Here is a 26,603-nt window from a genome sequence, read left to right on the forward strand (position 1 = left end):
ATACTACATACCATAATTTCAGAAATGAGACAACTAGGAGGTACAGCTATGAGAAAAAGTTGGCAAACCTTAGAAAATGTATGGATTACTATATGAATAGCAACTAAATTTTGATTGCATCTTAACATTTGTCTCGATAAAAAAAGTCCTAAACACACACTATATTTTATGATATCATACTTTTACTAAATAAATGCTTACAACAATTAAAGAAAATAATGTTTGTATTATTGTTCATAATCTCAACAAAAGAGCAGTATGGAGGTATTTTTGCCGTCTCCTCTGCTACTGAATACAAAATTCTTCAAGTTCTGGTATATTTTTGCAATCTGCAACTTGAATGCCATATTTCAGTCCATTACATCAAACATTTTCAATAAAAATCTGGCTTAGGCTCTACTCCACAATCACTCTACTCGATAATTGTGTTAAATGAAAAAAAAAACAATAAATAAAAAATTCCGTAAACAGTCCAGCATCTTATGAATAATCCAAAGGTATCATTTTGTTACAAATTCTATAAAAACACAGAAAATACTAACATAAAAACACATACAAATGGGCCAATATTCATTAATTTTTCAGACCATGCCACTGCATTTCAATGGGACTGAAGTCTGGACAGTCTAAGATATGGAATTCTTCAGCTTATTAGTTTACTGTTGTGCTTTAGATCAACAGCATATTGGCTGACCCAATGTCATTGGAATTTTAGACCTTTAATATCCTGATATGTTTCAGATTTTTGTATAATTTCTAATATAACTTTCTGATTTTATGCATGATACATACTTATAAAAGTCTCCTTTATGTCGACATCCATAAGCCTTGAGACTGATGCTGGGTGCTGCTATTTTGGCTGTAATGTCAGCAGACTTAAGTGACACCACATAGTGAACCCCTTTTTCCCCCCTTTGGCATCTACATAAAAGGTTATGTGGGGAGAGGTGAAGGGAGTGAATAAAAATTGTTTATGGAAATGAAAAACACATTTTTATTAAATAATTGTTTTTTTTCTGTGATTTTACCTGCAATTTTTAAGTTGGTGACAGGGTCTTTTTGATAATTAAAAGAGAAAATAAGGCATTCAAGAGATAATAAACATAATATACAACCTTTTTTAAAAATAGGCTCATTATATGAAATTTAGGGATGCACCGATACCATTTTTATTGGCGAGTATGAGCACTGATACTTTCAGTTAATCACTCGCTGATATCGAGTACCGATACTTTATGGTGCGGTTTGCGTTAATGGACACAAGTTGCACTGCAATGAATAGCATGCGATTTGTACAGAAATGGGATTCCTGTCCATGTGGTTTCCCCACTGCTCCTGCGTAAACTCAGGCTTGTCATAAATTTCAAATCCCCGCCACTTTCTCTCCTATCCTACCACTGACACTTAGCATGGGATGCTTGCAGGGAGGTCTCCCACACCGTACCTGTGTGAACTCGGGCTATGACAAGCCTGGGTTCACACAGGAGCAGTGGGGAAACAGCATGCGATTTGGACAGGAATCGCGTTCCTGCTCAAATCAAATGCTAACCCTTGCAGTTTACGAACGCCTCGGTTTACGAAAGTCTCGGTGTAATTTTTGGTGTACGAAAGAAAATCCATTGAAAATAATGCCTCGGTTTACTAATTTTTTTCGCAATATGAAGGAAGTTTCTCCAGGATGCATTGCGCCTGGGATGTTTATAGCGCCGGCCCCGTGCCTTTAAAGTGCACTTTATAAAGAGTTTTGAACAGATAAGACTTTTTTTTAACTCTTTTCTGACCTCCGGAATGGATTAATTGGTTTTCAATACACTTACGATTTTTTTTCGCAATAAGAAGCAACTTTCTCCAGAATGAATTGCGCCTGGGAAGTTTATAGCGCCGGCCCCGTGCATGCTGGAGTCTGTGGGTAGCACGTGGCGTCAAGTGTGGAGGTGTTGGAGAGCTTTTTGCATCGAGTTTTGAAGCCATTCTGGAAATTTTTAATCATGTCCCTGTAAAGTGCACTTTATAAAGAGTTTTGAACAAATAATAGACTTATTTTTTACTTTTTTCTGACCTGCGGAACGGATTAATTGGTTTTCAATGCATTCCTGTGGAAAACCGAGTTTTGTTTTACGAATTTTTCGCAATACAAAACGTCCCGGAGAACACATTAAATTTGTAAACCGAAGGTACACCTGTATTGTATAAGGTATCGGAAGTATTTTCAAGCACTCATGAAAATTCTCGGCACTGATACCGATTTTAGTGCTCTCCTAATGAAAATCATATGCAGAATAATGCTAAAGTTCAGCCTATTAATTGTAGGTGAGCTACTAATTGTACAAATGAAGCTTTCTCTATCACATACTTCCCTGTTTCTGAGGAAGTACAAGTGCTGATGAACTGAAGTGGAGCATGCATGATCTGTCTGTCAGGTCACATAGATATTTTCCAGCAAATTCCAGCAGAATCTCTGTGGCCTACAATGACTTTTAACAGTCAGAATTGGTTTTAAAGGTTCTTCAGAGTAGCTCTAGGTGGCCAATCCTTGCCTGAGGGTGCTAGAAGGGGACATTCATGGCTACAATTAGGCTGGCCAGAGACAGATTGAAGTTCAGCAGGACCTGGCAAAATTTCAATCCATCTATGGGCAGGATGGTTAGGTAGCCAACTATCCTGCTCATAGATGGATGATGTTACAGCTATTCTGTCAGGTTTTTGGGTGAGATCACTGCATGCTGACAGCGAAAGGGATTTCCCCATCAACACTGACTGTGTTGATAGAGAATTTGAGCAATTTTTTTTTTTTTCCTTCAATATATGGCTGAAGGAAAGAAAATTGCATCATCTATGGCCAGCCAAAGAAGCCATAGACAAGTAGAAAAATAAACGTTCGCTCAAACAAAAATAGAATGTTCAATTTAAAGCGGAGTTCCAGCTGAAAAAAAAAAGTCAGCAGCTAAAAAACTGTAGCTGTTGACTTTTAAAATACAGCCACTTACCTGTTCCTCGGTCCAGCGGTGTCCTCCCCATCGCTGATTTCACTGGCTGTCTTCTCTCCCTGGCGCCGGCATCTTTAGTGTGGGCACCTGGCTGTGACAGCTTGCGGCTTCACAGCCGGGTGCCCACTGCGCATGCGCGAGAAACGCTGCACTTTGTGAATGGCCCTGTAGTCTTCTGGGACCTGTCATGTGTCCCAGAAGACTACGGGGAGGGGGGGGGGGGGGGGGAGGACAACTTCCGCTTCTGATCGCCTAGGCCAGGGGTAGGCAACCTGCGGCTCTCTAGCTGTTGTGGAACTATATTTCCCATGAGGCATTGCAACATTACAAAACTGACAGTTACAGCTATGACTTGCAGAGGCATGATGGAACTTGTAGTCCTGCAACAGCTGGAGAGCCACAGGTTGCCTACTGTCTGGCCTAGGCGATTGCAGCGGAAGTGGGAGCGGGTACCTGTCAAATTCAGGTACCCGCCCCCCAAAGGTGTCAATCCTTAATGTGGAGCAGGGTCAAAGCATTAAAGCGGAACTTCCCCTTTTGGGTGGTGTTCTGCTTTAACATGCGATAGTTGCATCCAGGGGAGAACTGACAGCTCATGGGACCCCCGGGCAATAGGGGATCATGAGGCCCCTGTGTCCTTGACCACACTCAAAGCACACCCAAAAAAGCCTATAAAAGGTACCTAGGCATTTCATGGGGCCCCCTACTGACCCTGGGCCCTCAGGCAGTGCCCGAGTGCTCTAATGGTCAGTCCGCCCCTTGTTGCATCATTGTTTGGGGATTTGTGCAGCAAAATTACAACATTTTTCTGATTGTTCTCAACATAGACACATTTTTTTTTTGATCGATTTCTTCAGTTCACGCACATTTCAATTTTAGTTTTTTTCTTGAACAAGTCCCCTATTAACAATTAGAAAATAATCTGTTCTGAAAAAAAATTCCAATGTGCGCTTGTTCAGTTTCAATGGGGTGCAAAAATCGCCTATCGCAATTGGCACACTAATTATGCAAAAATTTAATGATCGCTCTATCTACCTGAATTTTTGTTGGTTTTTCCACTCATCTGTGGCCTGCTCTAAAGTGGAACCCCAGGCAAAAATCATAACTAGATGATCTCAGATATATGCCCTTTATATGACCTACCTTACTCCTCTGGCTCAAGCATACTACTCTCACCCGTCTGATGGATAACTAGTGGCTTCTAATTCCTAAGTTACGGGTGCGGGTGTCTCTTAGTTATCTCTTCCTGTAAGCATGTTCAGTGTTATTAATAAGCACTATGAAAAGCAGTTTTCTGATTGGCTGACAGTGCTGCTCCTTCCTCTCCCAGTCTGAGTAATGCTGTCGGGGGATTACAGGGGCCCGGTGTAAAGGTGTGGATACATGTGCTAGTTTTATGTAAAATATATTTTTATTGAAAGTAAGAATCTTTTTATTAACAAAAAAATTATAATTTGTGATCAGTTTAATACATTTAATTTTAATATAATTTATTTTTATTTTTTTTACGTGTTTGGATAGAATGGCATTAAAGGTTGGGGGAGAGGGGATATCTAAGGAAATATACATACAATGTTACAAAGCCTAGTACATATGGCTGTTTAGACAAATGTAGCAATAATAGGGAACAATAGTAGGGATCTTTCTGTCTTTACAAGAACACAACCATGAAGTGTTACATTATGACTGCAACAGCACTGTGTTTGTGATCTGGGCAAAAACTTGAAATAATGTACATTATTCATATCTGTTGGCACAATAGGATCCAGGTTTTTTTTTTGCAAAAAATGAATTAATGCACCTGCATGAATAAAATATGTGCATTTATTAAATGTTTGTTTTGGAGTCTGCAAAGCATGGCAACCATAACTAGTAGATCCCATGTGCAATGCACAGACTCCTGCAGACCTTTCCCCCAACCCCAGGTCCTTACCTCAATACGGACCTTCAGTTATGCAGCTGGAGGAAGTAAACAATGGACTACAGGTGCAGATATCACTACAAGTGTGCTCCACTGAGATCTACAAGGCCTGCCGATGTGGTAGTTTTCCATTCACAGATCCCTGAATGGATTACACATCTGTGCCTGCTCTGTGACCATGTTAGCAGATCCGCTTGCTCAGCGGGGGAATGTCTCCGCTGATCCCAACTGAGCAAGTAGATGACAGCTCTGTGTCCGCTCCGCTGCTGCAGAGCAGACACAGAGCTGCTCACTCTCCTCAATGGGCGGTCGGATGAAAACAGACTGCCTGTCCATTTTCATCCGACCCGATCCGGTGGACGGAAGGGGAATTGGATTCTCATCCATCCCTTTTTGGCAGATCGGATTTGATGTCGGCGGGTATAAACGAACACATGTCTGTTTACACCCGCTGCTCCTTAGAGGAGAATGGAGGTTCCGATCAGGTCCGCCTGAAAAACAGGCAAGCAGACCCGATCGCAACGTCCATGTGAAAGAGGCCTTAGAGTCCTTTCTCACAGGCATTCTGTTTTTTTAACCACTTGCCTACCGGGCACTTATATCCTCTTCTTTACCAGGCCAATTTTCAGCTTTCAGCGCTGTCGCGCTTTGATTGACAATTGCGCGGTCATGCAAGATTGTACCCATATGAAATTTTTATCATTTATTTCTCACAAATAGAGCTTTCTTTTAGTGGTATTTAATTGCCGCTGGGCACTTTACTTTTTGCGCTATAAACAAAAAAAATTGCAAAAAAATTTTAAAAAAAAAGTTTCTTTGTTTCTATTATAAAATTTTTCAAACAGGTAATTTTTCTCCTTCACTGATGTGCGTTGATGAGGCAGCACTGATGGGCACTGATAGGCAATACTGAGAGGCAGCACTAATGAGGTGGCACGGATAGGCGGCACTGATAGGCAGCACTAATGAGGTGTCACGGATAGGCGGCACTGATAGGCGACACTGATGATGGGTACTGATAGACAGCACTGATAGGTGGCACTGACTGGCATCACTGCTGGGCACTGACTGGCACAACCGCTGGGCACTGACTGGTGCCACTGACTGGCAGCACTGCTGGGCCGCACTGATGGGCATTGGTGGGCACAGGTGGGTGGCAATGGTGGGCACAGGTGGGTGGGCACAGGTGGGTGGCACTGCTGGGCACAGGTAGGTGGCATTTCTGGGCACACTTTTTGTGACACTGCTGGGTGGCACAGGTGGGTGCACTGCTGGGCACAGGTGGGCAGAGCTAGTGGGCACACTACTGGGCACAGGTGGGCAGAGTTAGTGGGCGCACTGCTGGGCACAGGTCGGCGGAACGTGTGGGTGGCACTGCTGGGCACCGATCATCAGGGCACTGATCATCAGTGCCCTGATGATCGGTGCCGATCCCTGCTCTAACAACTGCCGGTTCTCGGCAGTACTTTCCTCACGATCTGACAGAGTGAGGAAAGTGCAGCCGAGAACCGGCAATTGCATTTCCCGGTGATCAGCGTGTCATTGGACATGGCTGATCACGTGGTAAAAGGCCACTGTGATTGGCCTTTTACCACATCACGTGATCAGCTGTGTCCATAGGACCGTATGTCCATTTACATTCGTTTTTGTCCGTTCCGGGTTTTTTTTACAGAAGAAAAATAGAATTTCTTCCATTAAAAAAAATGGATGTTAACTGATGCGGACATTAATGGTTGTAAACGGATGATTATCCGTTTACATATACTAGTCCATAGAAATACATGGGTGTCAGTTTTTCATCCGTAAGCGGACAGATGAAAAACGGACATACTGAACGCCATGTGAAAGAGCCCTTACACTGTAAGGCCAGCCATATATTATACAAGTTTCCTTTAGATTTACTAACCATATAATATGAAGTCAAAACTAAACACTTTCAATTTATATGCAATCAGGCAGGCCCTTGCACCACATAGTTGAAGGTAAGTCTAAAGGAAATTGAACAAGAAAATTGTATAATGTATGGCCAACTTAGGTGTAACATAAAACATGGTCCCAAAGGTGGAATTATCCTTTAGGTAGACTGGCAGTTGATATTTGGGTTTTTATGTCTTGTTCCCTTGAATATTCCAGTATTTCTTTGGTATCATTAACTGAATTTGTAGAAACTAAAAAATACTAATTTTATTTGAAGAAGGTTGTTCTAAACCAGGGGTCTCCAAACTTTCTAAACAAAGGGTCAGTTTACTATCCTTCAGATTTTCAGGGGGCCAGACTGTAGCTCCATCCTTGGTGTTGATGGGAGGAATTATGTTCCATCCTTAGTGTCATTGGGAGGAATTGTGCCCCATCCTTGGTGTCATTAGGAGGAATTGTGCCCCATCTTTGGTGTCATTGGGAGAAATTGTGCCCCATCATTGGTGTCATTGGCAGTAATTGTCCTCCATTATTGGTGTCATTGGGAGGAATTGTGCCCCATCATTGGTTTCATTTGGCCTCATTGTTAGTGTCATTGTGTGAAATTATGCCCCAATGTTGGTGTCAGTGGATAAAATAGAGTCCAAATGGCCTGGCAAAAGCAAGCCCAGGGCCACATCTGGCCCGAGGGCCGCAGTTTGGGGACCACTGTTCTAAAGAAAAAGTTTTGAAGAACAAAAACAAACATGATAGCAGTTATTATTTTTGACCACTAGATGGAGTTAGCAATTAAGAAGTCTTTTTTTTCACTGCTAAAGCCAAGCCAGAACATAAAACAATAGTTGGGAGATGTCATTTACAGCTATAAATAGTGTGCAAGTGGGCTTCAAAGGGCCACATGACCACGAGAATCACCTGCTAACATGGAAGCACCCATCCCCTGATTCATGTGATATTAGTTCCAGGCCAGTGGCAGTTGTCACCTGGTACATTGAATATTATAGTGGTAGTAAAGTCGGATTTTTGTTTTCATTTATACTTACAGGTAAGCCTATCAAACTTGCACCTATAAAACTTGCACCCCCCCAGATTTCACTTGTACCCCCTTCCCTCCCCAGACTAACCACATGATCCATAGATCAGACTGTACTCAGTGTGATTACCACCCTCTATGTCCTCCAAGGACTGCTAATCTTCTGGGAGCAGCAGGAAATGTGGATGGGGGGGCGTAATTATACCATGTACAGTCTGAACTATGGATCTGGCCTCGTCCTCCATCCTGCACCACACCTTACTGACCCCCTGTGCTCTGTTCTGCTGACCCTGTACCCTGCTCTACTGACCCCCTATCCTCCTCCCTGCTGACCCCTGTACCCTGCCCTACTGACCCCCTGTCCTCCGTCCTGCTGACCCCTGTACCTGCTTTATTGACTCCTTGTCCTCCATCCTGCTGACCCCCATACCTGCTTTATTGACTCCCTGTCCTCCAACCTGCTGACCCCTGTACCCTGTCTTACTGACCCCTGTCCTCCATTCTGCTGACCCCCATACCCTTCCCTACTAATCCCCTGTCCTCCGTCCTGCTGAGCCCGTGCCCTCCATCCTGCTGACCTCAACTCCCTGCCCTACTGACTCCCTGTCCTCCATCCTGCTGACCCCCATACCCTGCCCTACTGACCCCTGTCCTCCGTACTGCTGACCTCTGTACCCTGCCCTACTGACCCCCTGTCCTAAATCCTGCTGACCCCCGTACCCTGCCCTACTGACCCCCTGTCCTCTGTACTGCTGACCCCTGTACCCTGCCCTACTGGCTCCCTGTCCTAAATCCTGCTGACCCCCGTACCCTGCCCTACTGACCCCCTGTACTCCGTACTGCTGACCCCTGTACCCTGCTCTACTGACCCCCGTCCTCCATTTAGGGGGGGAACTTACAGTTGAGGAAATAGTACTGAGGCCACAGTGGGGAGAGGGGGTAAGAATCACTCTTGTACACTCCCCTGCTGACCTCTCACTCTCTGCCCTGTTGACTGACTGTACACTTCCCTGTTGTGCGCTGCCCTAGAAACTGCACCCTACTGACTCTTATACACTGCCCTGCTGACCTTTCATCCTCTGCCCCCCTGTCATTTTTTACTGCACCCCCACATCTGACAGGCTAGATACAGCTCTGCAGTTTAAGCCTACACACTGTCAGGCTCAGAAATCAAAGGTGGTGTTTTGAAAAACAATTCATTGAATGGGCGGGACCTATTTTGACAGATGTCAATATGTATTTATACTGTGTAATCAGCATATTCTGATGTTCTAATTTTAAAGCTGTAATTTACTGTAAATGCCAAAAGCTCTTAACAGAGCGGCTGAAATATCAAAGCATTATACAAAAAATAAAAGTTTTACAGAAGTTTACACATATTAATAAGCATCACGCAGTGCTCAGTGATTGCCCACGGTAATTAACTTCACTATGTAAGCCTTGAGTCATTTACATTTCTTCAGAGGTAATTACCTGGTAAAGCAATGGAGTCAGTAATGGTAATGCCTACAGAAAAACACTGACTTATTTATTCATGTAAAACATTTATTCCCCCCAAAAAAAATCTGTTTGCTCCAACTGCTTATAAATGTAACGCCCTCTATTGCAGTTCGTTTTTTGTGAATAGTTAGAGGCTTGCTAGAGGCCTGGGTGTGAGTCAGCCTGGGAGTAAGTCAGCAAGGTTACTTCAGGTTGGAGGGCTCTACAGGTCAGACTTCTGGTACCTCCCCCTGCTCTAGAGACTTGCAGAAGTTTCTAGAAGCCAGTGGGTGGAGGTCAGGAGGGGCTGATATGCATATTTATAGGAGTCTGACCAATCCCAGGCAGGAGGCTGTGTAGTACGGGAGATCAGCCCATAAAAAGGGGAGAGCCTGGCCAGCAGGAGAGTCGGGTGAAAGATGGAGGAGGAAATGCTGCTGGTGTGGAGCCTGGGAGTGGGCACCTACAGGCTGAGAGCTGGAAAGAGGGACCTCCACTGTTCTACAGTCTACAGGAATGGACAACCTGTGCGGTTTTTATTTTTTGCGCTATAAGCAGAAAAAGACCAACAATTTTGAGAAAAAAAACAATATTTTGGACTTTTTGCTATTAACCACTTGCCAACCGCGCTATAGCAGATTGACGGCTACAGTGCAGTTGTCCAGTCCTTGGAGGGCATATGACGTCCTCCCAGAATGCACCCTCCCGAACGCCCCCGGGGGCACGCATCTGGCGATCTCAGTGGTCACTGTGTCCTACGGACACAGCTGATCACATAATGTGGTAAAAGGCCAATTACAGCAGCCTTTTACCATGTGATCAGCTGTGTCCAATGATACAGCAGATCACCGGTAAATGCAGCTGCCGGTTATCGGCTGCACTTTCCTAGCATTGTTACAGCGTGAGGAAAGTACTGCCAATAACTGGCAATTGTCAGAGGACAGTGCCCTGATGATAAGTGCCACCCACCAGTGCCGCCCACCTGTTCCCAGCAGTGCCGCCCAGAAGTGCCCAGCAATGCTACCCACCTGTGCTCAGCAGTGCCACCCACCTGTGCTCAGCAGTGCCACCCACCTGTGCCCATCAGTGCCCAGCAGTGCCACCCACCAGTACCCAGCAGTGCCCCCAACAAGCCACCTATCAGTGCTGCCCAGCAGTGCCACCCATCAGTGCCATCAGTCAGTGCCGCCTATCACTGCCCATCAGTGCCGCCTATCAGTGCCCATCATTGCTACATATCAGTGCATCATCATCAGTGCCACCTCATCAGTGCCAGCTCATCAGTGCCGCCTAACAGTGCTGCCTATCCGTGCCACCTCATCAGTGCCGCCAATCAGTGCCCATCAGTGCTGCCTATCAGTGCTGCCTATCAATGCAGCCTCATTAATTCTCATCAGTGAAGAAGAAAAGTTACCTGTTAGCAAAATTTTATAATAGAAACATTAGAAAGAAAAACTTTTTTTATAATGTTTTGCTTATAGTGCAAAAAATAAAACACCCAGTGGCGATTAAATACCACCAAACGAAAGCTCTATTTGTGTGAAAAAAAGATAAAACTCTTGTATGGATACAATGTTGCATGACCGCGCAATTGTCATTCAAAGTGCGACAGCGCTGAAAGCTGAAAATTGGCCTGGGCAGGAAGGGGATATAAGTGCCTGATAGGCAAGTGGTTAAACATAAACAAAAATTACGGTACTCCTCCTATATCAGATACCCTAAATGCACACAAACACTTTAACCCCAAAAAGTGTATAAATCAAGTTATGGAAAGTGCTACTAAACCACAGAAAATCAAATAGAAATAAATAGAAATAAAAAATACAAAATAAAAATTAATAAATATATAAAAATAAAAATATATCAAACATAAAAAATGTCCAAAATAAATGTCCAAAATATGAAAAATCCTCCTACAAGCAGTCAGCAGAATGGTATTCCCGCAAAGTGATGATCCCAATTATTCGTGGAGATCGAACCTCAAAAAAAGGGAAAACTCACATAGTGTAATACCTCAGATGCATAAAATAAAGCAAACATCACTGCAAACGCATGTGAATCCCACTAAACCACGCATGTGAATCACACTAAACCACACATGGTAAAAAAGTGAGTAAACGTGTGAGAACATGAATAACACTTGCATGCAGTGTCAAACCGTAAGAGTGTCCACATCTAATGGATATTATACCATTACCAGAAATGCAGCAACAACCAGCATATAGATCCTATTCAAGAGATCACTTAATAGATACAGCCATTGGAACATCACTTCCTCATCAATGTACCCTTTATGATTAAGTCAGGTGACGAAACGCGTCAAAGGGAAGTGACATCACGACGCACAGCACAACCGGCAGCCATCTTTAATCCTGGAATCCGCTCACACAACTACAGGGATAGCGCCATGTGTGGTTTAGTGTGATTCACATGCGTGGTTTAGTGGGATTCACATGCGTTTGCAGTGATGTTTGCTTTATTTTATGCATCTGAGGTATTACACTATGTGAGTTTTCCCTTTTTTTGAGGTGCGATCTCCACGAATAATTGGGATCATCACTTTGCGGGAATACCATTCTGCTGACTGCTTGTAGGAGGACTTTTCATATTTTGGACATTTATTTTGGACATTTATTTTGGACACTTTTTATGTTTGATATATTTTTATTTTTATATATTTAATTTTTATTTTGTATTTTTTATTTCTATTATTTATTTCTATTTGATTTTCCGTGGTTTAGTAGCACTTTCCATAACTTGCTTTTAGTGGTTAAACATGTCCAGTAAAAAAATTTAAAAAAATCTAATTTTGTCATAAATTTAGACCAAAATGTATTCTGCTACAGGTGTTTGCTATAAAAAATCCCAATATGTGTAAATTAATTGGTTTCCGTGAAAGTTATAGTGTTTTCAAATGGCGGTATAGATAATGTTTTTTTTTTTTCCTACTAGTAATGGCGGTGATCAGCGACGTTTAGCGTGACTGCGGCGGGCAATCTGACACTGGGGGGTCAGAATGTTAACTTAGAGCAGTGTTTCTCAACTCCAGTCCTCATGGACCCCCAACAGGTCATGTTTTCAGGATTTCCCTCAGATGAAACAGCTGTGGTAATTACTAAGGCAGTGAAACTGATCAAATCACCTGTGCAAAATAATGGAAATCCTGAAAACATGACCTGTTGGGGGTCCATGAGGACTGGAGTTGAGAAACACTGATTTAGAGTCAGTGACATCAAAACAGTGATCAGTGCTAAAAAAAACAGCACTGACACGTACTAATGACACTGGGCAGGAAGGGGTTAAATTGAGGGGCGATCAAAAGGTTAACTGTTTGCTGTGAGTGTTTTAATAGGGGGTGGGGGGTATGTGCTTCACTGAAAGCACACTGATTGGGATGGCTGTGCTGGGCACAGCCATCCTGAGCAGTGAGCCCAAGCTGACAGGGAGGAAGACTGTAAACAAAACAGTCTTCCTCCCCGTTGGTGATTGTCGGTAATCACAGGGCGCCGGAGGGTAATCACCGGCCGGGACCAGGTGATTGACATCCGCGGCCACGAATGGCAGGGCGGGCGCCCCCTACCCAAAAATACAAAATCACGTATAAATACATGATTTTGCGCACCCATGAGGCCGTGTAGCAGTACATCTGCTATACGACAGCGGGTAAGTGGTTAACTAGCTGTGTATGGTGTGGCTGACAAGCGGTCAGGCTTGATCAGTCTTGTAGTCAGGACCTGTGTAGTGACAGCTGGGAACACGGCTAGGTTTATTTTTTCTGGTTGATATTCTCCTGCCCTGTTTAGTTTGGGTACACACTGTACAGCACTTTGTATATAGTCTTTTGTAAATAGCACTAATAAACACCTTCACTTGTTGCCACTAATCTCACTGGATGTGGTAACTGTGCCTGAAAGACTGCTTACCCCAGGAAGAATATATCCCAGCTGCCTATCCCCAGCTCACACCCCTAATAAAATAACAAAACCAAGCTTTTCACTCTTGACTTTGGATGCAAGAGTGGAAAATGCGTGTTGCCTGGCTGTGCAGGAAAATAAGGGGACCCAAAAGCAGCGGCTCTCACAAGGGTAGTGATACATAAAGTATTAGCTGGAATTTAGCTTTAACTGATTTAGTGAATCTAAATCTGCTAGTACATCTAAAGCTCCCCTCCTCCCAGGTTAAAGTGATTGTAAACACTTTTTTTTTTAAGTAATAAATATGTTATACTTACCTGCTCTGTTCTGTGCGATGGAATTCCACAGAGTGGCCCCGATCCTCCTCTTCTCAGGTCCCCTGCTGGCACTCTTAGTTCCTTCTCATCCCAGTGGGCCCCCATAGCAAGCGGCATGGGCTCGACACGGCTTAGTCCTGCCACCCCTGCTCCCTTGTCACAGGATTTGACTGACAGCAGCAGGAGCCAATGGCTCCCATCGCCTCAGCAAAGCTTATGAGAGTGGGAGAGCTGCTACAGATGGGTGTAGTGCTGGATTGGGGGGGGGTCAGCAGACAGTCTTCTACCTCAACATTTTTTACTTAATGCAGGGAATACTCTAGAACCACTTTAACAGTGCTGTTGTCCAGAGGTTCCCCCTGTGCTCCTTCATCCAGAGTGAGGACACTCTAATACAGGAGGTGTGTTACTTGTCAGATCACCAGGTGAAAACAGAGTGAAAACAGCCTTAAAAAAGAAAATTAATGCAGCCACCACATCTAATGATTGGTAAGCTGCAATATGTTACATTTCTGGCTTTGGCTTTAACGGCCGCCTAAAAGCAGCAGCATTCATAAAAATAATAACTGGCGATCCTGCCATGAAAATTTTTGTTCATTCACTTCCTGTTATAGGCTGACAACGCTCTGCCCTGCCTCTCAATAGTGCTCCTGCATTGTCACACGGTCGCAAGGGCACACCTGGCCATTTCATCACATGATGATGACATGATTAGGACCCATGGTCCACTGTTGTCATCATTAAGAAATCCGTCTTGAGAAATGACACAAAGCTATTGATGAAGTGCATGGAGACAGGATGTGGCTGCAAGGAGATCAGTAGCGATGAGATACAACAAAGGAAGAAATCATGTGAAAACAAGTATTTTAATAAAAAATATTTATGATATACTGTATAGAGCTTCAGCAAACTAAAAGCCAATCAGAGTTTACATCTACTTTATTGGTACCATTGTCATATCCAATCACTATTTGTTTCTTCTGCTTGTGTTTGCACTAGCCCCACCCACTGCGCCTATGATTCTGATGAGTCTGATTCCAGGACAGCCCCTGCAGCCTACACAACAGAAGAAGAAATCCTGCACCGTCTCAGCTGCTTCCACACCGAGACAATTTACATTTCTACAAGTATAATTAGATGGCTGTGATTTGTTCCAAGCAGCTCATGCTGAGATGAGGACAAACACACGGAATTACTTACATCAGTTACATAAATGTAGCAAAATCTGTCCCGCCTGGCAATATCTACACTGCATAATATCGCTCTGTTATGTGTTTGTCACTGTGAGAACACTGGCTGCATGCTTCTACTGTTCTTAAAGGGCAAGTCCACCCAAATATGATACTTCAACTACTCATGTAGTTAGGTGTGATGCATCACCTGGTGGCTGCTTACATTTCTTGGGGACCCCAGTGGTGAGATCCCCAACATAACTGCTGGCTGTGATCTCAAACATGTTGGGGTGTTCCTATGTTCTCTGTGATTAAGCCTGGTATGAGGGAACATGTCAGAGCAGCATAGCCAGGAGGAGTTCAGGCTGAAGCCGTATCTTTACCTCTTTATATATAGTAGTGGCTGGGTTCTGATGTGCGGAGTTTCCACCTTCTGTCTTCTGTGGGTGCTTTTGTTTAACTTGGGGTGCTCCCTGAACCGCTAAAGAATTCTTCCTGATAAGATGAATTAGAAATCCAGTAGTGTGGTAGTCGACCACCCAAGTATGGTTGTAGAAGGTGCATCCTTGGGAATTGAAGTGCAGACATTTCACCACAAGATTCCCCAAGACCTCATTTAGACATGCAGTTGCGGGGGTTAAAAATGCGTGGTTAAGCCACATTTTGCTGCCCCCCTTAAGCTTGAATAGGCAGTGGATGGGAGTGTTTATATGCCGTGATGTTTCATGCCTGTGGCATAATCTGCCTGACATGTAGCAGTCAGCAAGCCTGTTGAACGTGATACATTTAGGCAAACAGGGAAGCACCGAAAACACCCGGCAACAGTGTGCACCCGATTGTGGCACCTTTGTTGGAATAAATGGGGTAAACAAATGGTGAAGAGGTGTGTGTCACCTCGCCTGTCAATTGTCTGATCGTGTGATCCGAGCATGGACTGTGCTTCAGAGGAGAGCTAGATTTAGTCTCACATCTAAATCTACCCTTATAGATATAATCAACCAGGGCTTTTTTACAGCTGGAACGTGGAAAAATGCAGTTCTGGCACCTCCAGCACTGAATGTATGTAATGGCTAGGGGTGATGGGGTGTGCTGGAGGGTCTACTGATGCTGGCTGCTGGGGGATCTATTGTCACTGGTGGGAATCTATTTTTGCATAGGGGTCTATTGTTGCTGGAGAAGGGCGGGACTTATGTTGCTGGGGGGGTCAATTGTTGCTGGGAGGGATCTCCAGTTGAGGGTGGAGTCTGTTGTTGCCTGAAGGCCTATTGATGTTGGCTGCTGGGAGATCTGTTGTTGCTGCTTTGGGTCTATGGTTACTGGGATGGTATTTTGTTGTGGGGGGTCCATTGTTGCTGCTGTAGGTCTATTGTTGTGTGGGGAATCAATTGTTGCTGCCTGCAGAGGATCTACTGTATTTTACTGCTTTTCTTGTTATCATTAACACATTCCATACAAATTACTTAGCCCCACAAAATGATACTTGGTTCTGTATTCTCTAAAAGGGACTGTATTAGAAGATGGGTAGGGAGTGCAACCCAGGGGTTACTCAAAAGGTGGGGAGTTCCTGTATCTATTTTCTCAGAAAAAAAAGCCCTGTAATCAACCATAAAGTGATTTCAAGTGTACATCTGGGTGAGCTGACAACAGTGCCTCTACTGCACTGAAATCCCAAGTCTTCTAAGCCATGCCCAGCTCTGCTACACTGAACTGCAGAACACCTCTCCTTATGTTGTGGAGATAATGTAAATTGGGAGGTGTTCTGTAGCCCAGCAGGGGAGAACCGAGACAGGGCTGATAACACTGATTTGGATTTTGGTGGAATAAAAGCAAGTTTGTCAGCTCACTACAGGACGTTAGGTCGCTTGCTGGAATTCTGACAGGTTAACATGTATTGCAGGGATGTACTGAAAATGTTTTATATTGCTCTGACACTTTAAAGAAAAATTCCAGGTTTGGATAGATTATACATAGTTACATTTGTCCAGCTTGAACATCTACCATACCTGGCCGATCCCCCTCCAAAGTGTTCTTTGATTGGACAAGGTGAAGAGCATGGTGCCACTGCCCAGCCTCTCCACCTCGTCTAATCAGAGAATGCCAATCAATTCCATTCATTGAGAAAATGCAGAGCAAGTGGCCCCCTGTGTTAACAATGCAACATGGCAGCCGCTCAGGATGGGATCCAGCAGCAAGTGGAGATCACTGGAAAACATTGGTTCAAGCTGGACCAATACAACTATGTATACATATATATACCTGGATTTCTTTAACTTTGTATCATCAATTAGATCATTCATTTTAATCCCCCCTCCCCAGCAGCACATGCTAACTACCCCTTCTTCTTTGTTTTAAAGCCCAGTTCCTGGGTACATGCTCATTAGATCTCGGGGGGGGGGGGAGAGTAAGGCTGCATTACTTACCTTACCCATGCCCCAGTGCTGTTCTCTTCTTCCTCTGGCACTCTGAGCTGTGGGCATCATCAAGTACAATGCAGGGCTATGAACCCTGCATTGTACATGGAGGAGGCAGGAGTGCGATTGCAGCCAGGAGGCTTCACAGGACTGGTCACACAGCTGGGGAGACACTGCTGGAGCGAATAATAAGGTAAGTATTATGCTATATTCTTCTACCCCTAGGCGAAAATGAGCATTTAACCCTTGCAGTATAGAAGGAGGTGAGCACTACATGGGCAGTTTTTTTTTTCTTGCATTGTCTCTTTTGGAATAAAATACACTTACCTGCCTATTCATAATTCTCTGCAAGATGGAGGATCTGCGCATACACATTTCTGGCACAGTGCCAGTGTGTTGGGATGAATGACTCCCACACATGATCATGAGTGATGTCATCCCACACCAGCCAATCAAGATGACCAAAGACTGGCACACAAAAGAAACTGGGGAGAAGTCCCGGTAATGTTCAGCAGACAGTACAGCGGTCAAGTGAAAGGGGCCACAACTGTGAGACAAATGCTAGGCTTGCAGTTGCGGTGCGGTATTCCAATTCTTTCAGTTGTCAAAAAAAAAAGACGGCAAACATGCAGAACATGGCTTTAGGCTTTTATTTTTTAAACGCGGTAGTAAATCGCCTTAAAAAAAATTAAATAATGGGTCGCCTGCAGAATTAGATCATAATGTACTTGTATGTACTAATACATTATGACAGACTTATCTGTACACAAAGCCCTCCAGCAGCACGCTGTCATGGCTCCCCGATGCCGCCATCTTCACCCGGTCTTCCTTACGGGTTTGCGGGCTCTGGCAGTATGCAAGGCTGCAAGCTGCGGCATGGAGCTCTGAAGGTCTGGCACACTATGCTGTCTCTTCAGAGTGCATGAGCCGGTGACATCACTGGCTGCATGCTGTGTGACTATCACATATAGTTACATAGTTAGTCTGGCTGAAAAAAAGACAAAAGTCCATCCAGTTCAACCATAAAAAAAAAAAAGTTATAATCCTAAACCAACAGTTAACCCAGAGGAAGGCAAAAAACCCAGCAAAGCATGATCCAATTTGCTCCTGCGGGGGAAAAAAATTCCTTCCTGATCCCCCGAGAGGCAATCGGATATTCCTTGGATCAACTTTACCTATAAATAGTAACCAATTATATTCTGTGTATCTAGGAAAGGTTGGGAGATATTCACTGTGCCTACAGGTAAGTCTTATTATAGGTTTACCTGTAGGTACAACTTACAAAGTGGACTTCCACTTTAAGCTGTGTTTTCCTCCCCTAGAGCAAAGGCATCTCAGGGACGGAAAAAAGTGTGTGCATGAGTCCTTACAGATTTCCAGTTCCAAAAATACAACTTATTTGCAGTCAACCAGATACAGTCCAAATCAGGGGCGGACTGACAACTCATGGGGCCCCCGGGCAATAGGGGATCATGGGGCCCCTGCATCCTTGCCCAAACTCAAAAAAGCCTATGAAAAAGGTACCAGGGGCATCTCATGGGGCCCCCTACTGACCCCGGGACCCTCGGGCAGTGCCCAAGTTTCCAAATGGTCAGTCCGCCCCTGGTCCAAATTAGACAACAGATTAGTGATGCAGGAGGTCACATAGGGTTAAAGGAAATCTGTACAGAGTAACTATGGAGTCTGCAACAGATGACCCTTCTTTCTGAAAATGCTAATTTCCTGGCTGTAAGACTAAAACAAAAACTTCAGTCATTTTAGAGTCCCTGTCCTGGTGCAAGTGTGCTGTTTAGGCGTTTTCCCCACTTCCTTTTTGATCTGCAGGCTTATGCAGGTTCAAGAGTACTGGAGCCATTGGTTCAGCATGACAGCCAGGTAATTAGAGGTTTCAAAAGGAATTCAAGAAGAGGTAGACTTGGTGTTTTTCTCAGCACAGATTTCTTTTACACTGGGAAAAAAACCAACATAGCATGCAAGAAACAGGACAATGATTACTCTACCCTCTGAGATCTCGGTTTTTACAAGTCGTGCCGCAGGATTTTCTCATTCAGTGCACATGTAATGTGATAAGGTCAAGATGTGCACTGAAAGATGTGCATGAAGTCTGTGAGTTGATGAGAAAATTATATGCAACATATCCGCTGTGTAGAACATCCAGCTCATTACTGCTCTATCTGCAAGGCATATTCACACTTATTACTTGCAGGAGATGTACAGAAGAGGAGCTAGGACGTCACAATGTATCGATCAGAGCAATGGTGGTCAGCTTTCTTGATATGCAGGGCTCAAGTGTGCCCTCGACATTACCACAGGGCAGCAAATAAAATTCAGCCAATATTCAGTGTCAGACAGCAAACACACCAGGATATAGTCAAAGACTATGGGCATGATACTAGAGATGGTCAGAGGCTGGAGATATAATACAGGAGATGGCCAGAGACTTCAAACACGATACAAGAGATGGTCGGAGATTCTGGATATGATACAAGAGATGGTCGGAGACTCCGGATATGATACAAGAGATGGTCGGGGAGACTGGCTATGATACAAGAGATGGTCGGAGACTCCGGATATGATACAAGAGATGGTCGGAGACTCTGGATATGATACAAGAGATAGTCAGAGATTCTGGATATGATACAAGAGATGGTTGGAGACTCCAGACATGATACAAGAGATGGTCAAAGACTCCTGATATGATACAAGAGATGGTCGAAGACTCTGGATATGATACAAGAGATGGCCGGAGACTCCGGATATGATACAAGAGATGGTCAGAGAATCCGAATATGATACAAGAGATGGTCAGAGAATCCGGATATGATACAAGAAATGGTTGGAGAATTCGGATATGATACAAGAGATGGTCAGAGAATCCGGATATGATACAAGAGATGGTCGGAGAATCCAGATATGATACAAGAGAGGGTCGGAGACTCCGGATATGATACAAGAGGGTCGGAGACTCCGGATATGATACAAGAGATGGTTGGAGACTCCGGATATGATACAAGAGATGGTCGGAGACTCCGGATATGATACAAGAGATGGCCAAAGACTCCGGATATGATACAGGAGATGGTCAAAGACTCTGGATATGATACAGGAGATGATCAAAGACTCCAGATATGATACAGGAGATGGTCAAAGACTCCAGATATGATACAGGAGATGGTCAAAGACTCCAGATATGATACAGATGAACATGCTATAGGAGTTGGAGACTGGGAATACGCTTCAGAAGACAGTCAAACTGGAGACCTATTTCATGCGACTGCTAGAAATCATTGCTCTAATACAGCAAAAGGGAAACACAAATTAATATCTGCAGGAGCACAAAAAGTGCCAAAAGGACCACATGGGGCCCCCGGGTCACAGGTCGGGCACCAGAGGATTAGAGTCATAACACTATAGAAGGGATTATTTCCAATATGTATTTTTCAGCAACTTCAGTCAATTTTCAAAGTGGATTCCCACATTAAAACCAACAGCCCCTCACAAACTCCCAGCCAAAGCTTGCCACCATTTATAACTAAACCGACCATTACTAAGAGTTGGAAGAAGCCTATGGTGGCTTTGCAAGAAGATATGAATGTGCTGCTTGTCGGTGAGCTCATTTCTAATATCTAGCGACAGAGCTCTTTCATTTCTCATTGGCTTAGAGACACCATTAGCTCACGCTGCTGTCAATCACAGCCAGTGAGCAGGGAATGAGGGGGGTGCAAGCCACACACTGTGTCTTATGGACACACAGAGGCAGATGGGGAGTGACCCCACAATTGTGCCCCCATAGCAAGCAGCTTTCTATGGTGGGCACTCAGTGGGGGGAGGAGTGCCAGCGGGGTATCCCGGAAGAGGAGGATTGGGGCTGCTCTGTGCAAATTATTACACAGAGCAGATGAGTATAACATGTTTGTTATTTAAAAAAATAAAATATTCAGAATGACTTTAAAGCTATCTAGCTGCCGTTGTCTAGCCCTCGGGGGCTATAAGATTTTTTTCTTCTCCATCTTCTTTCCTACTACTCATTTCTATAATTACCCCACCATTCCTTCTCCCTTCCCCCTCCCACTTTGCCACAATGGGCTCCTACTATATAGATCTAAGGCAGCATTAGCCAGACAATGTGGGTCACCTCTCAGGGACACCAAAGGTTAAGCATTATTTTGGACTATCCACACTAATGTCTTTTCTCTATACTGCTTTGTATGTCCTTGGCAGTTCTTTACAGTCGCTGCACAGTCGACTGTTCTTCTATATTTCCTCAATAATTCAATAAAATATTGGAAAAGAAAACCAACGATCAATGTTTTAATTCCATGAGGGGCACACTGCTTTACCTTGAGAGACAATTTCCCAATAGACAAAAACTGCTAAAGCGGTATTCCATATGCCACTTCTCACAGAATAGTCCTTACAATTAAAGCTCAAAACCAGCAAAAATTCATACTGGATTGAGCAAAACTTGAACAGAGCAGCTTTTAGTGTCATGAGTCCCTATTAGGCTAAATTTACATATGCATCCAAATTGCAGATCCTTTGAAAAGCAATCTGCATTTGGACTGTTTTTCAGAGGCGGTGAGAAGACGATATGACACCTCCTTACGACCTGTTTTAACTCCGTAAATGGCAGACCAGTGCCCTGGGGTGGTTGTGGCACATGAATCAGTCGCATTCAGCGCTGGTACTGCCCACGAACTGCAACAGAGGAAATATATTTTGCAGTCGGTAGAAAGAAGAGCAACTGCAGCATGTGAACACACCCATCTGCTTAAAGGAGGTGCTACAAACGTGGCTCAACCACGTGTTTTTAACGACCCCCTAACTGCCTGTCTAAGTGAGCACTCAGAGATTTACCTTCACTTACTGCCAGGATAGAAACTGATGGAAAATCTGAAGGACTAAGACAAAAACAGTTGAGTGAGGAGGAGAAAGTTCTAACAACATTCATGTTGTTGTCTGTACCTTCCGGTCACACCAGCCATTTCTTGAACAGACATCACAGAGAAAGGAAGTGAGGGAAAATCTACCCCAATATGCTCACAGACAGACAAAGAAAAGGCCATCAGAAATGTTAAAGGAGAAGTAGGGCCAAAGCTTTTTTTGGCCCTACATCTCCTGTAGGTCCCAGTAGTGCACTTCATTCTGCACTCCAGCATTTGGTCAACAGTGGGCTAAAGTCCGCTGTCATCTGATCAACTCATTTAGACGGTCCAGGCTCAGGAAAGTTCCCAACTTTAAAGTTGCCAGATTCATGACCAGCAGCTGGCTCATCTTCTCAGCAAGCCACTGGGAGACTGAGCCAGCCACTCCCTCCCCTCCCCAGCCCAGTGCTCCAGTGAGCTCTAGAGGGGCAGAGCAGAGAGCCGGAGACTGACAGTCACAGAAGCTCACTGAAGACTGAGAACGGAGTGATTAGCGGTCTTTGATTGTTCGGTTATCAGTCTTAGAGGCAGCGGGGGACAAATACTGCAACCACCTAGATGACTACTGTATGTATATTTGTTTTTTTGAATCCCCAAACTTCTCTTTTAACAGCAAACATAAACCCTTTCAATGAACTTCTCTTATTTGGTCAGTTTTGGTCTGTTAAATATAACACTGAGTATGTTTTATTATATCTGTATGAGAAGTGCACAACATACACTATATTGCCAAAAGTATTGGGACAGCCCTCCAAATCATTGTTTTCAGGTGTTCCAATCACCTCCATGGCCACAGGTGTATAAAATCAAGCACCTAGGCATGCAGACTGCTTCTACAAACATTTGTGAAAGAATGGGTTGCTGTCAGGAGCTCAGTAAATTCAAGCGTGGTACCGTGATAGGTTGCCATCTGTGCAATAAGTCCATCTGTGAAATTTCCTTGCTACTAAATATTCTACGGTCAACTGTTAGTGGTATTATAACAAAGTGGAAGCAGCTGGGAACAACAGCAACTCAGCCACAAAGTGGTAGGCCACGTAAAATGACAGAGCGGAGTCAGTGCATGCTGAAGCACACACTGCACCTAAGTCTCCAACTGTCAATAGCTAAAGACCTCCAAGAATCCGGTGACCTTCAGATTAGTATAACAACAGTGTGTAGAGAGCTTCATGGAATGGGTTTCCATGGCCGAGCAGCTGCATCCAAGCCTTACATCACCGAGTGCAATGCAAAGCGCCGGATGCAGTGGTGTAAAGCACGCTGGACTCTAGAGCAGTGGACATGTGTTCTCTGGAGTGACCAATCACGCTTCTCCAGGAGAATGGTACTTGCCTGACTGCATTATACCAAGTGTAAAGTTTGGTGGAGGGGGGATTATGGTGTGGAGCTGCATTTCAGGGGTTGGGCTTGGCCCCTTATTTCCAGTGAAGAGAACTCTTAAGGCGTCAGCATACCAAGACACTTTGGACAATTTTATGCTCCCAACTTTGTGGGAACAGTTTGGGGATGGCCCCTTCCTGTTCAACATGACTGCACACCAGTGCACAAAGCAAGGACCATAAAGATATGAATGAGTGAGTTTGGGGTAGAGGAACTTGATTGGCCTGCACAGAGTCCTGACCGCAACCCGGTAGAACACCTTTGGGACGAATTAGAGCGGAGACTGCGATCCAGGCCTTCTTATCCGACATCAGTGCCTGACCTCACAAATGCGCTTCTGGAAGAATGGTCAAACATTCCCATAGACACACTTCTAAAACTTTTGGACAGCCTTCCCAGAAGAGCTGAAGCTGTTATAGCTGCAAAGGGTGGGCCAACTCAATATTGAACCCTACGGACTAAGACTGGGATGCCATTAAAAATCATGTGCATACAAAGGCAGGCATCCCAATACTTTTGGCAATATAGTGTACCTATTGATCTTACTATTAATATTGCAAGCTGATCACTTCCTGTGCTCTCCTCTGTGTTAAGTGTTATCAATTATGCTGTTCTCTAAAAACTACAGAAATACACCCCTCTATGTTAAAGCAGAACTTCCCCATTTGGGCGCAGTTCCACTTTATGTCCTTACCCCTCCACTACTACATTTGGCATATCATTTTTTTTTTTTTTTGGGTGGGGGCAGATATCTAGTTTTGAAAGGTAACCTCTCCCACTTCGGTTTGGATCGTCTAGGCAATCTAAGCAGAAATTCGGCCTCCCTCTCTTTCCCCACAGCCTTCTTGGACACCTCACAGGTCCCAGAAGGCTGTGGAACCATTCACAGAGTACAGTACGGCTTGCACATGCGCAGTGGGAAGCTGGCTGTGCAGCTGGAAGCCGTCACAATTGGCCTCCCACAATAAAGATGCTGATGCCAGGGACCTGAAGACTGGTGTAGAATCAGCCCGGGTGAGGACAGTGCTGGATCCTTGGACAGGTAAGCGTCATATATTAAAAGTCAACAGCTACAGTATTTTTTTTTTCTAGGGTGAAGAATCACTTTAACCACTTGCCCTCCTGAGGATTTATCCCCCTTTCCGACCAGGCCATTTTTTGCGTTACGTCATGCAATGCTGCACCCAAATTAAATTTACGTCCTTTTTTCCCACAAATTGAAGTTTCTTTCGGTGGTATTTGATTGTCTGTGAGTTTTTTATCTTTTGTGCTATAAAAAAAAAAAGACCGACAATTTTGAGAAAAAAAAACAATATTTTTGACTTTTTGCTATTAAACAGTAAAAAAATGTAAAAAAAATCAAATTTCATCATAAACTCACGCCCAAAATGTATTCTGCTACATGTTTTCGCTAAAAAATCCCAATAAGTGTATATTAACTGGTTTACGTGAAAGTTACAGCGGGAGAAGGGAGAAGAGGCCGGAAGAAAGGTTGCATTTGAGGTTTGGAGATTGGGAACGTTTAAGGAGGAGTATGCAAGGGGTTTTGTGAGCAGCTGAAGGAGGGAGAAATCCCTGCAGGGATATCCAGCACACAAAGGGGAAAGCATTGTGGTGTCTATAGGAAGTACCCTACATCCATCCTACACTGCAGTAATTTTGGCACGTTCCAGGATATGTGAACCAAAAGTGTATCAAGCCTATTATTAGGCATAGAAGGAGGTGAGCGTACATCTTAATTGATTGAAGGATTCACGGAAAGTCACTATTTGATGTTTTTGATCACTTCATCACTATTAATGGACTATTATTTGAATAATGGGACTATTATTTTGATTCTTCTTTTTTAAATCACGATCACGCAATTTGTATTTAATTATCTGTCAATATTTATTCTGATTAATTCGTTTTTGATTGTAGTCACTCATTATATATTTTATCTTGGTAGTTGGGAGCGCAACATTTACTGATATATGCTTTAGCCATTGGCTCCCACTACTATCAATCACAGCCAGTGAGCCAATGAGGAGAGAGTGGGGGAGGGGCCAAGCGGCGCTCCGTGTGTGAATGGAGCGAGCCTGCCCGGGTACCCCCATAGGAAGCTACTTGCTATGGATCCACTCAGCAGGAAGGAGGGGCCACTAGTGCCGAGGAGGAGGATTGGGGCTGCTCTGTGCAAAACCATTGCACAGAGTAGGTAAGGATAACATGTTTGTTATTTAAAAAAAAACAAACAAACAAACCTTTAATATCACTTTAAAATGGGATAATCATGTTTTTCCTTGGGCTATGGCTTCATTTTCATTCTTCTCAGCACTGTTGTATACCAGGTGACCACACCTGCTCAGTTACTTCTTATAGAGATTAATGTGACCAGCTTCTGAGCACCTCCAGCACAGAGACAGCAGAATTAGGAACTTTATTGGAAACTGATCTTTAAAGTTAGTCTTGTGTCATTAGAGGCAGAACTACCTAATGGAATTTGGAATCCATGCCAAGAGGTAAGAACCTGGTGGTAGGCTGAACACCTAGAGAACTGGAATTCATCTCTCATGGTCTAACGTGGATCAGTTGGACGTCTCTGATGCACTACTACAATCTATCCCAATGGAAGAGCGCCCCAGGAGAAATACAAAATTTCCTTTTATGTAAAGTAAAAGTTATTTTTCTGACAGTATTTCATTGGCATGTTTAGAAGAAAAAATAAGAATGCATAAAATGTTGGGCTGCTAGCACTAAGTCAATATTATATCAGTGTGTTGTGATCAGCATGGCACCCATCAAACACATGGCAAATAAGGCAACCAAGCAATGCAAACTTAATTTGTTTTTCTTTTGCTTGATTAGAGGAAGCTGCTAATTCATTTACTAACTCTAAATGACAGGACAGCTTTCTGCATCTGCCATGACACCCGGTAAAAAGAGGGGTGGGGCCTTGTGGAAAAGGGGCAGGGCCAGATATTTTACTTGTGCCACAACAGCAGACAAGTACTGCTTGAGTTAACAACCAATTTAAGAACAAAAGCTATTCTGAGCAAAACAAATTAAGGTTAAACATTATGGCAAGAAAACTGAAGCAACCGAAAAAAGCCATTATCTGATCATGAATTCCCCAATAAAAACATCTAGACAATTGTGTACTTTTTT

At 43.9% G+C, this 26,603-nt stretch overlaps 1 protein-coding gene and 1 pseudogene across 1 annotated transcript in view; both read right to left on the reverse strand.

The window, feature by feature from the left end:
* The window catches only part of LOC149462691 (putative nucleotidyltransferase MAB21L1), a 59,454-nt pseudogene extending 45,769 nt beyond the window's left edge, over positions 1 to 13,685 (reverse strand).
* Positions 1 to 26,603, reverse strand: part of RTN1 (reticulon 1) — a 315,431-nt gene that overhangs the window by 116,498 nt on the left and 172,330 nt on the right. The window lies entirely within an intron of this gene.

Source organism: Staurois parvus, unplaced genomic scaffold (assembly GCF_062004578.1).
Source record: "Staurois parvus isolate SC_StPar_1 unplaced genomic scaffold, SC_StPar_1.0 ptg000171l, whole genome shotgun sequence".
Lineage (NCBI taxonomy): Eukaryota > Metazoa > Chordata > Amphibia > Anura > Ranidae > Staurois > Staurois parvus.